Source organism: Mixophyes fleayi, chromosome 2 (assembly GCF_038048845.1).
Source record: "Mixophyes fleayi isolate aMixFle1 chromosome 2, aMixFle1.hap1, whole genome shotgun sequence".
Taxonomy (NCBI): Eukaryota; Metazoa; Chordata; class Amphibia; order Anura; family Limnodynastidae; genus Mixophyes; species Mixophyes fleayi.
In genome coordinates, this window is record NC_134403.1 from 274274724 (window position 1) to 274287338 (window position 12615).

Here is a 12615-nt window from a genome sequence, read left to right on the forward strand (position 1 = left end):
TTGTGATACCAGTTACGTGATTTATATGCTCACATGTGGATGTAACATCCAATACATCGGAAAAACTACTAGATCACTAAAAAGAAGGTTCACGGAACATAGGAGAAATATTCTCAACAAACTACAAACACACCGTGCATCAAAACATTTTGAGAGCTTCTATAATAATGACCCTTGTTCCCTTACTATTACATGAAATGAACAGATTAACCAAACATCGGGGGGAAGGGATCGATTCAGAAGGTTATGTACACAACAAGCTTATTGGATGTACCAAATGGTAAATCATACCGTTGGTTATTAATATCCTAATAACATTAATATAAAATAATGTTATATATTGAGCTATAAAATTATAGCATTTTCAGTCTTTCTATATTTGATGAATCAATTTTAAGCTATGTTCGTAATATACTATGTCTTATTATATAATCATTGTTTTATGTGATGTTATATAGGTTTATTAATGAAGATCAATATGCCACGTATAGTAGAGTTTTGATAACAAACATTTTCTGATTTCCTCAAAGAGTTGGCGAGAGAATGATGTGTATACAATATAAGGATGATCTGCTTGGCTCTTTGGAAATGTAGTTTTTTTCCCGTGACAGGAGTAGAGCCAATTAACAATTAACTTTGCGCTATTTTCGATCTACCTAGTAACATAAACGAAACATTCCGATCAAGTGATTAGTTAGCGTGACTTATATTTAAAGAGGTACTAGGTACTGTAAATGTATACCTTCCTTATGTAATTTAAGTATAAAGTTCAGAGAAGAAATGTTACCTCTCAGACAGATGTAAACAGCATCAATAATGTCCGTATACTAGTTGAGTATAATGAATGTGAATATGAGAATGTTAATTTATATTTGCAAATCAATTTGTTGTATAATGTATAGGACTGTCTTTAGATATTGAATACAAGTTAAGATATTAGAATGAAGTCATTTAACACACTATGTCTGTGATATTATATTTTGCCAAACAGGTGACACTGCTCAATTAAGTTTAATATGCTTTATATAGGTGGCAGTCTCTACCAGAAGTATACTGATCCATTTGATAAAGTGTCTGCTGGAACAACGAAATGCATCAGGGTATTTGCTACTATACCATATTTTCTGTAAACGTATTAAGACTTCAAATTGCTTGTGATATATCGGGCTTGGAGATTCTAATTGATGACAGATATAGTGGACTGGAAAATGTGCTGTAAGAATCTAGAGGTCTCTCAGTATATGCAAGTAATCTCTTGCTAAATTAAATCAGCTGGGCTTACTTTGCCACCATTCCCTTTTGTTATCCCAAATGCACACTCTAACAGCAGTAGGAGGGGCTTACAAATGCTGCCACCACTAGACTCCTTACCGGCATCCAGTATTGGGTTTTTTCTGGGTAACTGACGCTGCTAGTGTACCCCGTTACTGGTGTACCTGGGGTGGTACCCCTGAACTCTTCCTATGGATCTGGGTTGCTGTGGATGGATCCCCCATGGCCTATCACACTGGCCAGAGCTGCTGGGTAGCAGGCAGAGCAGTGATCCCGTAAAGATGGGTCCAAACCTCAGAAACAGCCAGGAACGGATTAGAGTTGTGTCTAATCTGTAGGCCACAGGGATAGAGAAGTGTCCAAGCCAGTCTTTGAAGCAAGTGATGTTTAGTTGCTCAACCTGGTTGAAGGTACCAGGGAGCAGGTCAGATGAAACAAGAACAATTTTCAATACAAAACAGTGCTTTTTATTCAGTTTTGGACACAGCCTCACATGGTAAGCCAGTCCCCTGAGGTCTGAGCTATTTTTAGAATCAGGATGCAATTTGTTTACTCAAACATGGATTTACATGCAATGCAAAGCTAACATTATTTACACTTATCTGTGATATCCTAAAACTTGCTGCGATTTCCTGCATCTTGTTTTAGACACAGAAAATCTAAGAGCAAGTCTAATTAAACCTTCCTGTGCCTTCAGGTGCTGGACCCTCACACATCATAAGGTCTAATTAACATGAGATTAATATGGGTCCTTCCTTCAGACAGTTGCAGAATACACATTCCCAAAGAAAAGTTACACAACTCCAAACAAGTCATTTCCCTACCAAAATACACAAAAGACTTCATCAAGAAAGTCGTATTGCATCAGGAATTATGCATTTCTTCTAGCAAAGTTAAAACAAAATACACATTTCTTCCCCTGGTCTCAGAAATAAAGATATTTCCTTTGCCAAAATACACACAATATCAAAAATAAGTATATTTGCAATTATATAAATAAGCGCCCTGCGCATTACCTTTAAATAAATTTATACCATAAATTATTTATAAATGATCCAGTCACAATATGTTTTAGAAATTATATTTGTATTTTACACTTTACCATTTAATAACCAGAGAATTTTCGTCCATTCATGAGCAGACAATTTTTTACATTTTGGAGTTGTCAGTTTCACTGGGAATGACTTTTCTGTTTTTACGTATGCCCAAGCAAATGTTATATATTTTTTTTGTAGAATATTGGAATACAAATAGTTTTACGTTGCAACCACACACATATGCAAACAATTTATGTGCACAAATCTTTAGGGTAAAAGTAAGTTAAGATTATGTTGGGAGTGGGTTGAAGGTACCAAAAATTGGTGCAAATGTATATTTTTTGTAGGTTTGCGACTTTGTGCATTCTGGGTGATATTTATGCATTTCTGTATATGTGACACTCATGCAAAGTACGTTACAGGAATGGATGACATGTTTTTAACTTTTATTTTGCGGAGGAGGCAATCTGCTGCTGCAATCATGCAACAGATCACCTGTTATAGTGATCTAATTCTAGCTTAAATACCAGCTAGAAACAGATCAATACTGTAAAATACATTCTTTAAAATAAATTACTCGCATTGTTCTAACATTTAATCTGCATTCACAGAAATTATGCTGCCTTAAGACAGGAAAAGAAGTAGGGGGGGGGGGGGTTGTCACAAAAGTTGCATAGTTGCCAATGTCCCTAATTACCAGGGACAGTGCCAGGTTTTAAGATTTGTCTCTACAAATGTCTCTATTGTTCAAAACTAAACAATACAATTTCTAGTATTCTATATATGGATGCAATATTAACAGTTAACATCATCTCTTATTCTATTGGCTTTTCAAGAAAATACTTATTTAAAAATAACCCAGCGTTTTAAACATCTGTATATTTGAGACCAAGTTATATGAACGTGTTATGACGGAGATTGTAGTGCAAGGTGATCTGTGATGACTGCTTTGTCCAACAAGCTTAAATGCACCACCCCACTAGCAAAGTTGTCTTGTCAACTAGGTAAGTGGTTCCTCCACGATAACGTTTTTATGTACCTACACCTTAATTATGATTATTAAGTTAGTATGTTTAATCTCAGACTATTTAAAAACAAAACATGCATGTGTTCTATTGTTTTATAGAGGTCCCCAGCAGTGATGTCTGTGCACAGGAAATCTGTCGTTGTACCCACATCACATCCACTTTCTGACTGCTCTCAGTGACGCCCTATTTATTTCTAACGGTCCTCGAAGCTGGGCGCTCCTGATTGGCTGCCCCGTCGACTGGTGGAGGTCGCGCGCACACGGTGTATGACGAGCCCCGCCCCTTTTCCCGCGAGTAGGAGGTGGTGACGCGCACAGGCGAGGCGGGTTCCCGGCGTGAGGTGATTGTAGCCGCTGCTCTATAGTTGTGTGTTCGGACGATAGAAAGTAGTCTCTGCGCTCGTTTACCGGGAGCTGGGCCTTGCCGGGGGATCCGGCTGGAGGCGGCGGTGTCACATTGAAAGAAGCGGAGTTGTTGGTAAGCTGCACGGGCTGTTTTGTGGTTGTACAGACTGAGGAGTGAGCCGAGGAAGGTGACGGGGTTGGTGCTCAGGAAAGGCTGGGGATGGGGCCCCGAACGGTAGGCCCCGCGGTGTAATCGCCCTGTCCGGGTGGGGAGGGCGGAAGGGAAAGGGCCTGTCACAGTGACTTCCTCCGGGCGGGGGCTGCACACAACAGATCATACAGGGGAACTAGCTCTTTCTTACCGAACTACTACATTGCTGTGCTTTGCTGCCCGCAGCACTAAAGTGACACCTTTATTTCAATAGAGTTTCTAACTTAGATGAACAGCAAAAGTTATATTACGTCTCTATTGTAAAGTTTCACGCATTTCCTGTGATGGATCCGAAGAGCTTACAATCTATTGGTTGCGATGGTAGCATGCGGCAGTGCACGGTATTGTCATGTGACCCCGGCCAACTTTATCTTTATTCTAAAGTATATTAGTTGAGAGGTGGAGGTTACAGCATAACTGCTCTCTATCTAATACATTGTTTGCCTCTGCTTTAGTTTGTTGGATCTGTGTAGTGTTTTGTGTGGGTAATAACATCTCTTTTTAGTCCAATTTCTTCTGTTTCCTTTTTTTTCCGTTCCTGTTATTAAAGTGTTCTTTGTGTAATAATTAGTGCAACTTCGTTAAAGTCCACTGCTTAACACCCTGCTCTGTGTGAGTTGCAAGATTGGTGGGTGTGGCGTGTCAACAGTGCTGAGTTGTGACATTTGGCTGAAGGATCTGTTCAGTTTTACTGGACACTGTCAGTTTTGGAAACATTGCTATGTGCATCATACGAAGTGTAATCTTAAATTACTGGTTTTAATGCATTCAGTAAATTGCTGTAATTGTAGCACCAAAGTGATTTTTTTGTTTCAAATTTAGTTTAGGTTAAAATGTGTATATATCAACTTAGAATTTACTTGGCATCAAAATAAGGGTGTGTCACAAATACATTTAAATGTGTTTTGAACTTATTTTATTTAACAGCAACTGATTCTCAATCCTACTTTATTAACTAAGTTTTGGTTGCTTCAGCGGTACACATTTTTTGGTTAATATATTTGTGTTTTAAAGGACTTCTATATGGTTAAGTTTTATTAATGTATATTAAGGTGTCTTCCAACAAAGATGCCTAGCATATAAAAACTTTAGTAGATCCCAAAGTACTTTTTTGTGGCATTTTTTAAATTGATCAACAAATAATCTGTAGCACTTTTCAGGAAACTTTAATGGCAGTAGACAGGATGTTTGAAATGGCTGGCGGTTCTCATCCCAGTTCTGATTGGGCAGAAGATTGATGACTGTAATGTTGCCAATGAGCAACCATCAGATGACCTACATGAACTGAACATCATCTGTATACATGGAATGTGTATTTGCATATGTCTATGTATACACAGCTGACGTGACATGTAGAGTGACCTTCAGGAAGATTCACTAGTGCCTCTTGAGGAGAGTGACATTTAGGTTAATGTTGCCAAGTGAAGTCTGTAGCTATAGTGAAAGTTTTATTAATCTGGTTTAGTGGAGGGATACCACAAGACAATGTATTTGCAAAAAGCTTTTAATATAAGGTTAATTGTCTGCTGACTAAAATGGAACCTAGTTTTAGTGTGTGATCCTTGTGTAGTATGGTATTTAGACTGCAAGCTCCAGTGGGGCAGGAACTTGCGTGAATGGCAGATATTCTGTATAGAGCGTAATATGTAATGCCACTATATAAATAAATAACAGCAATACCAGTGAGGTGACTAAAATAGAGCTTCCGTATTTTCAGTTTTCTTATTTATCGTCTGTCTTATAGCTAACAGAAAAGTTTTGCTCCCCCACTAGTAGCTTGTATTTTCGTAGGGGGAGTGGGGTGACACCTATAGTTTTCTTTTTAGGTATCTATGTTCTGAGATTCATTAGCAGTCTGTGATTTTTGCAGGAAAAAAAAATCAAAGAAATGCTTTTAAGGCTTGATTTCTTAATCTGGTTTCTGTACACCCTAGGTGTACCTCATGTAATCTTTAGGCTAGAAATTGGTACACCAAATAGCAGTTACAGCATGGCTTGATGAATCTAAGGAGCAAGGTAGCCAGTGTTCATTGAAACCTATGGCTGGTGCCTAACTTCTTTTTTTTATGTCCGTGCATGCATAACTACTCAGACTCCTGTTGCTTTATTACATTTGACAGATTTGGCTGCTGAATTTTACATTATTTTACCACACGAGTTACTGCATTAGTAAATTATAAACTATAGAAGAAAATGAGAAGGAACAAGTATTTCCACATATACATTTACTGAAAATAGTTATTTCTAAATCTTTCTTTACAGGTCTGCATGAGAAGGAAGTTAAACTACCTTGTCCTAACTAGTATGGTGTCTACTGTTACTGTAGTATTGTTCCAGACAGTGTTTGATTATACTGTAGTAGTAATTACATGTATTAGACGTTATAACAACCACAAATGTGAATATTTTTGGCTCTCTGTAAATCCTGAGAGATTACTTTGCTTATCATTGAAGTAAAGGGGTTATTGAAGTAAAGGACTTGTAACGGTTAAAACCATTTATTTGTTGGTGTACATACTAGAAGTCCTGTTGTGTTAAAGAGCACTTAAAAACACTGGAGCCGGTTAGGTGACTTGTTGTCTTTGGTGCAGGTGTGTGGCGTTCTCATCTTGGATAATTAACATAATTGTAATTTTATGTTTGTATTAAGTAGAACTTCATCCCACACCACAGACTGTTTTTTTTTTTTAAATAGAATAACAATAGACTGCAATATGCAAGTAGTTTTTTAAATCAGTTGGCTTTGTTTAATTGCTTTTAAATCATAATAATTATCTTTTTACTCTACACATTCAGTTGGTAGCATAGCAGAATGAACTTGTTATCCTCATTCTGTTTGTTCAGGTAGGACCATGCTTTCCTAGTTCCGGTTATGTGGCTTAACTTAGCCTTAGTGTGAAAACTGTTCACTAAACCGAGTTTTACAACTGATAGTTGAATGTTTGTATGAATTTAACTGTTTTTCTAGTGTGTTACTATATTTCTTGATTAGGAACCCTCATATCTGCTGCATAATGTTTTATAAGCACTAAAGGAGCATTCACATAGAAATTGTGCGTGCGTGTGCATCAGTGTTAAGTAGGCTTTGGTGCTGCCTCTTAAATTTTATTTCGGTGCTTGAGTTGATAGTATTTTATTTAGGGTTTCTGACTTTCTGCTGCAGCTCTGTTATAATATTTTTAATAATTATCTTCCCACTACACTACAGACAGCAGAATTTCCTCCTACCTCTTTAGAATTGTCTCCTGATTGGATCTCATACATGTCAAAAAGCTGCTGATGCAGTAATTTCTATTTCAATCAGTCTCAATGCCTTTCCTACTTTTGACAGTTGGCAACTGGTTAAAGTATTCCATCTTTTTCTAATAAGCTCCTTAGACCCTCTAGTGGCTTAGAGAATAACACCTGGCCTTTTTATTTTCTCAATTACAAATCAAACCCTTATGTATTACAATGTCCAGTACTCTTGCGGTTTACAAGACTCACCCCTGTGTCTGCTGGTACATTGTCTCTCTAGAGCTCGATACCCTGGAGAACTTGAAGTGATTCCTCTGGTCCGCCTTTATGTATAAAAAATGATGAATGGATAGCTGTAAGTATAGTTATGCTAGTTCGAGTGACTATTTAAAATGTTTGGAGCAGTTCTTTAAAGATGTTTGACGTCTTCTCATGTGAGCTCCCTTCTATTTGAACCTGTTAGGAGGGGGGCTTGAAATACTTAATGAAAATAAGACAAAACATGTGTGGGCATTTAAGAAAGTAAATAATGTTTTTAGTCTAGAGTAGTGTTTCCCAACCCTAGTCCTCAAGTACCCCTAACAGTACATGTTTTCCATATCTCTTTGCTGGAGCACAGGTGTAGTCATTACTGACTGACACATTTTGAAAGATCCACAGCTGGTATAATTATATCACTGTTCACCTGCAAAACCTGCACTGTTAGGGGTACTTGAGTACTAGGGTTGGGAAACACTGGTTTAGAGTAAACTATTATGTTAAAAAGGACCTATTTGTCGTCTGTTTTTTTTTTTTAGCTTCCACACATTTAAACACTGCATATACACACAGTGCTCATATTAAGCTCGTAAATAGTTGAATAATGTATGTCCACTTGCTATATTGAACAGTCCACACATACTATAGGCAGCTGGGCTGCTATCACAATGTTGCAGGCCCCAAAATTATGAGATTTTTTGCTGTTTTTGGGACTACAATATTTGGTCAATATTCAAACTTGTCATTATTGGACATGTTAAAAAAACAAAAAAAAAACGTTTTGGTCAATATGGCTATTGGTCAGGCTCCCTAGAGCTTGTTAATCTAGAACATGAAGTGAGCTGACCAAGCAGCAAACTTCTTGATCTTGTCCATTTTGACCCCCCAACTAGTGGACAAATTGGACAGTGGAAATTAGGCCATGTGTGAACAGTCTGAAGTGCTAGCCCCCATTTGTATCTGAATGGCGAAAGAAGACATGTTCAACTTAAGTGTATAGAATAGGTCAAGTGCTGGAACACCTATAATATTATTAATGATTGATCCCTTTTATGGGGTACAATAGATACTTGAGCCAAATCACAATCAGAGTTTTATTCACACAATGTATAAATTATAAAAACCATGGAGGTGTCACTAGATAGAAACATAAAACATCACTGGATAATACGTAAAGTTAATAAACCATGCAATACATATCTCCCATTTTGCTAGATAACAATAAAGGGGAACAAAATTCCATATATTCTGTTGTGTAGACAACCAATAGAGATTTATGGATGACTGGAGGGTAATCAAAGTTGGTTAGAATGCTGAAAAAGTAAATGCATGCATGATTCAAAAAAAACGAAATGTAAAATATAAAAAAAAGTATAAAAAAATCACCGTCACGTGCTGTTATGCACTCTTGGTTAATACTTGAGGGAGATACAGGGGTATGTCCAAATATGGTTAGCCAGAATGCAGTTTCACCTACATATAGATAATGGCTAACATCCAAATCTCCTTATATCATGTATCCACTTGTAGTTCATACAATTAGTGTTGAGAGAGACCACATGAGAAGATTTCATATCATCCCGTACGTTTCAGTGATCAAATAACAATAGGGCTTACCCAACTTCAATCCACGATCTGGGATGTAGCCAGAATGTGAATACATGATTAAGTCTTATCCTTTGGAGTCCCGAAGGTAAAACAAATTGGAGCTCACTCAAGCTGGGTATACGGTCCGGGGAATACACAAGGCGTTGAGACGTTCTTCCGTCTATGCGTGAAAAGGTATACGCCCCTTGATTTCCCAAGAGCCACTTAACTTAAGTAGAAATAGGCAAATCTTGTAAAGCTACAAAACTGTATAGCAGTGTAAAGCTGGGTACACACTACAGAAATTTCGACCAACTTTTTATGCAGAGCGATCTTACATGCGATCGATGATCTGATCGCTCGGTCCATGGACTGCATACACACTAGCCTTGTTTAGGACGATAAAGGGAAGAGTGAACGTCCATTTAGCGGCTTTTTACAGCCATGTTATCGTGAGCAATGACTGTAATTTCGTACTCCCTGTTGTGGATCGGTCGGAAGTTTATACACACTGCACAGCGGAAACGAGATTTGGCCGAAAATATTAAACGTTACGACCAACCAAATGAGGCGATAATCGTCCATTTGGGCAGACTTTCGACCATCGTGTCACTGCACACACTGACCCGACTTTTGAACGAGCGGTCGTATGTCGGCTGTTTGAGCCGATTATTGGATGAAAACAGTGTAGTGTGTACCCAGCTTAAGAAAGTCAGTTATTTATGTGATAAAATCATTAGTGCTTTATTGTATGAATAACTAGTACTTAGCAAATATAGTAGTATATTGCAGCATTATAACAGTATAATAGTGAATGTATTCATTAAACTTGCCATTTTCAAAATGCCAGCTACTGTTGTAACTGTCCATTTAAAATACTGTTTACATTGATTGTAATGGTAGCAGAACTTCAGCCATATTTAACATGTCAAACTGAATACTACAAATTACTCATGTGCTTTGGCCTATAAAGAAGCGATCATCAATATGCAATTTGAAGTTGCATTGAAATATAATTCCATATTTTGTTTGTATTTATATTGAAATTTTATATTTTCACATTATTTTGTATTAATGAGCAGCAGCTAGTTTTCTCTTGATGGCTCTTGCTGAATTCTTGTAATTAGCCTTGCTCAGGCTACATAGGCTATAGAAAACCCAATTGTATTCAATATTCATACAATATACTAATATTAATGATATATTTAAATGTAAATATAATTTATTTATATTATATTCTACGCATTTACCTGCCTTTTAAAGTTGGTATTGCATTGCTGATCTGACTGTTCAGCCAATGGCTAAAGGAGCTAGTTTTGTCCAATGTAGTTGTACACGTGTGAGCAAAGCTGAAATATCCGACTACTCAGACAAATCTGTTGGGGGCACCCTTAGTGTCAAACTATGAACACATCTGACTGGTGTCACTATCCATTGCAATTGGCATTTGATAGATCCCAGTCTATTGTTAATCCGGATTGGTCATTTTGGGCCATACATGCATTGATTTGAGACGTTTTGAGTTTTGTAGCGTGTGTAGGCATCTTTAATTTGCAGGTGCTTAATGGTAGTATTGGTTCCACTCAGACAAGTCTCGGTGCTCCTCCTGACGATGAACAGGAATTCTTTGTTTAGGAAAAAGAGAAGATGGGTCTGACATAAAGTTGTGTAGTAGCAACTGTCATTCTGTATGAAATTCACATATTGTCATGCTAGTGCGTGAGAGAGGCAGTACTCTAGTGGCACATAAGACATGATGTGGTCTATTTGAAGGTAAATATGAAAATAAATTTGAGGTCTTTACCTATGCAGCGCTATGTCCCAGCCCCTTTCAATATATCAGGTTGCCTGTTAATGCTATAGAAGCCCTCAGCATGTCTGATGCTAGGGACTGAGGCCATTGCTTTTCTAGGGGGCTGGGCCGCCACCAGCGCCTTAATAATAATATAATATTATTATTATTACCATTTATTTATATAACGTCACTAATTCCGCAGCGCTGTACAGAGAACTCACTCACATCAGTCCCTGTCCCATTGGGGCTTACAGTGTTCCCAAACTCACACACACACACAGATAGACACAGACTAGGGTCTGTGACTCAGTTATTTAAAATATATATTTATTTTAGATTAAATGGATAGCAAAAACAAATGAAAATGTAAAACCGTAAAGGAGGGTATAAACATAATAAGATGTAACACAGAATCGGCTAATACCGATACCTTCACAATATTCAGCTCAATCTCATCCTTGGCAAAAGATAAGGAGAATAAGCTTCCAATCGCCTCAATTTTTTATTTATTAATATATCTAATGTACAACGAATATTGAAGTTAATTAAATATCAACATATCCTGGAAGCCAATGTCCTAGAGTCTGTGAAGAAATTGAAGCGGGATACAAATTGGATATTTCAGCAAGACAATATTTCAAAACATCTCAATATCAAACATGAAGTAATTACAGGAATGAATGATTAACTGGGTTACTTTGTAGCTTTGTGACCAACCAGTTCAGCATTTTTTGTATGTGCTGGTTAGAAATCAATAACTAGTATTGTTTCAGAGTGAATTTTTCATTTTTTTTTTCTTTGACATTGCTTTCTTAACAAATTCACTTGTCTAAAAGTGTGATCCACGGTCAGGCCCGGCGCTCCCATTAGGCAAGGTTAGGCAATTGCCTAGGGCGCCGGGCTCTGCAGGGCGCCTCGAAATTAAAAAAAAAAAACGGAAATCCACGTGGAGGAGAGGAGGGAAGGGGCTATTGAATCTTACCTGCATGAAGCTGCTCCTCTGTGCTCTGTCTTCTCCCCTCCGCTCACTGACAGTGACAGTCATCATCACGGCCCGACAGTGTCTGTGAGTGGAGGGGAGAAGAGAGAGCAGAGAGGAGCAGCTTCATGCAGGTAAGTTAAAGAAAGACATGGGGAGGGAAGCGCAGCAGCATTTTTTAAAGGGGGGGGGGGGGGGCGGCGATTTTCACACTGTGCCTAGGGCGCCAAGGACCCTAGCACCGGCGCTGTCCACGGTCATAATACAGGATTCTTGCAATAACACACCATGCATGTAATGCATAATTGCTGAAATAATCTGATCTGATGCAGTGGAGGCACAGGCTTACATGATTGTGTGTGTGGAACAGGATTTTTTGTCCATTTGTTTGGCAATGGGGGAGGGGGGTTTGATTGCTGTTTTTACTGTATAATTAATTGGTATTGATATTTATTAGAATTTTGCCAAGCAACACTTGCTGATGTGTATTGCCACACCCTTTTGTGTACTGCTTGCACGTCTTGCATTTCAAGATTGCTGGCTCCTAAAATGTGGGCAAATGGCAGATGACATAGCTCTTTACAAACACACATTTCTCTAATCTCTGGTAATCCTTACTAATGGTTTCTGGCAAAATACATTTCTGAGGATCTAAAGGACAATGGAGGGCTAGTAGAATATATTGTCAATTTCATCAATAGAATGTTGAGTACTCCACAGTATTGTCAGAATAGGATAATTCAATGGAATAGCTCAGATTAAATAAAATAATTCTTGTTAATTAATCCATTAACATGCATAAAGTTCCATTAAAAAAAAAAAAACAGCGGTGGTTACTGTATACTAGGGAGACTTATATATATATAT

The 12615-nt window shown here is 37.8% G+C and overlaps 1 protein-coding gene across 3 annotated transcripts in view; it reads left to right on the forward strand.

Moving 5' to 3' along the window:
* The first annotated feature begins 3617 nt into the window (after positions 1-3617).
* RAP1A (RAP1A, member of RAS oncogene family) overlaps positions 3618-12615 on the forward strand; it is a 46902-nt gene continuing 37904 nt past the window's right edge. The window contains exon 1 of one of the 3 annotated variants that reach the window (XM_075196242.1): positions 3618-3814. The gene's annotated coding sequence lies outside the window, so the exon portion shown is untranslated. Of the gene's footprint in view, positions 3815-4208; positions 4234-12615 lie in introns of those variants that run through there. The other 2 variants (XM_075196240.1, XM_075196241.1) reach the window with 2 other exon arrangements.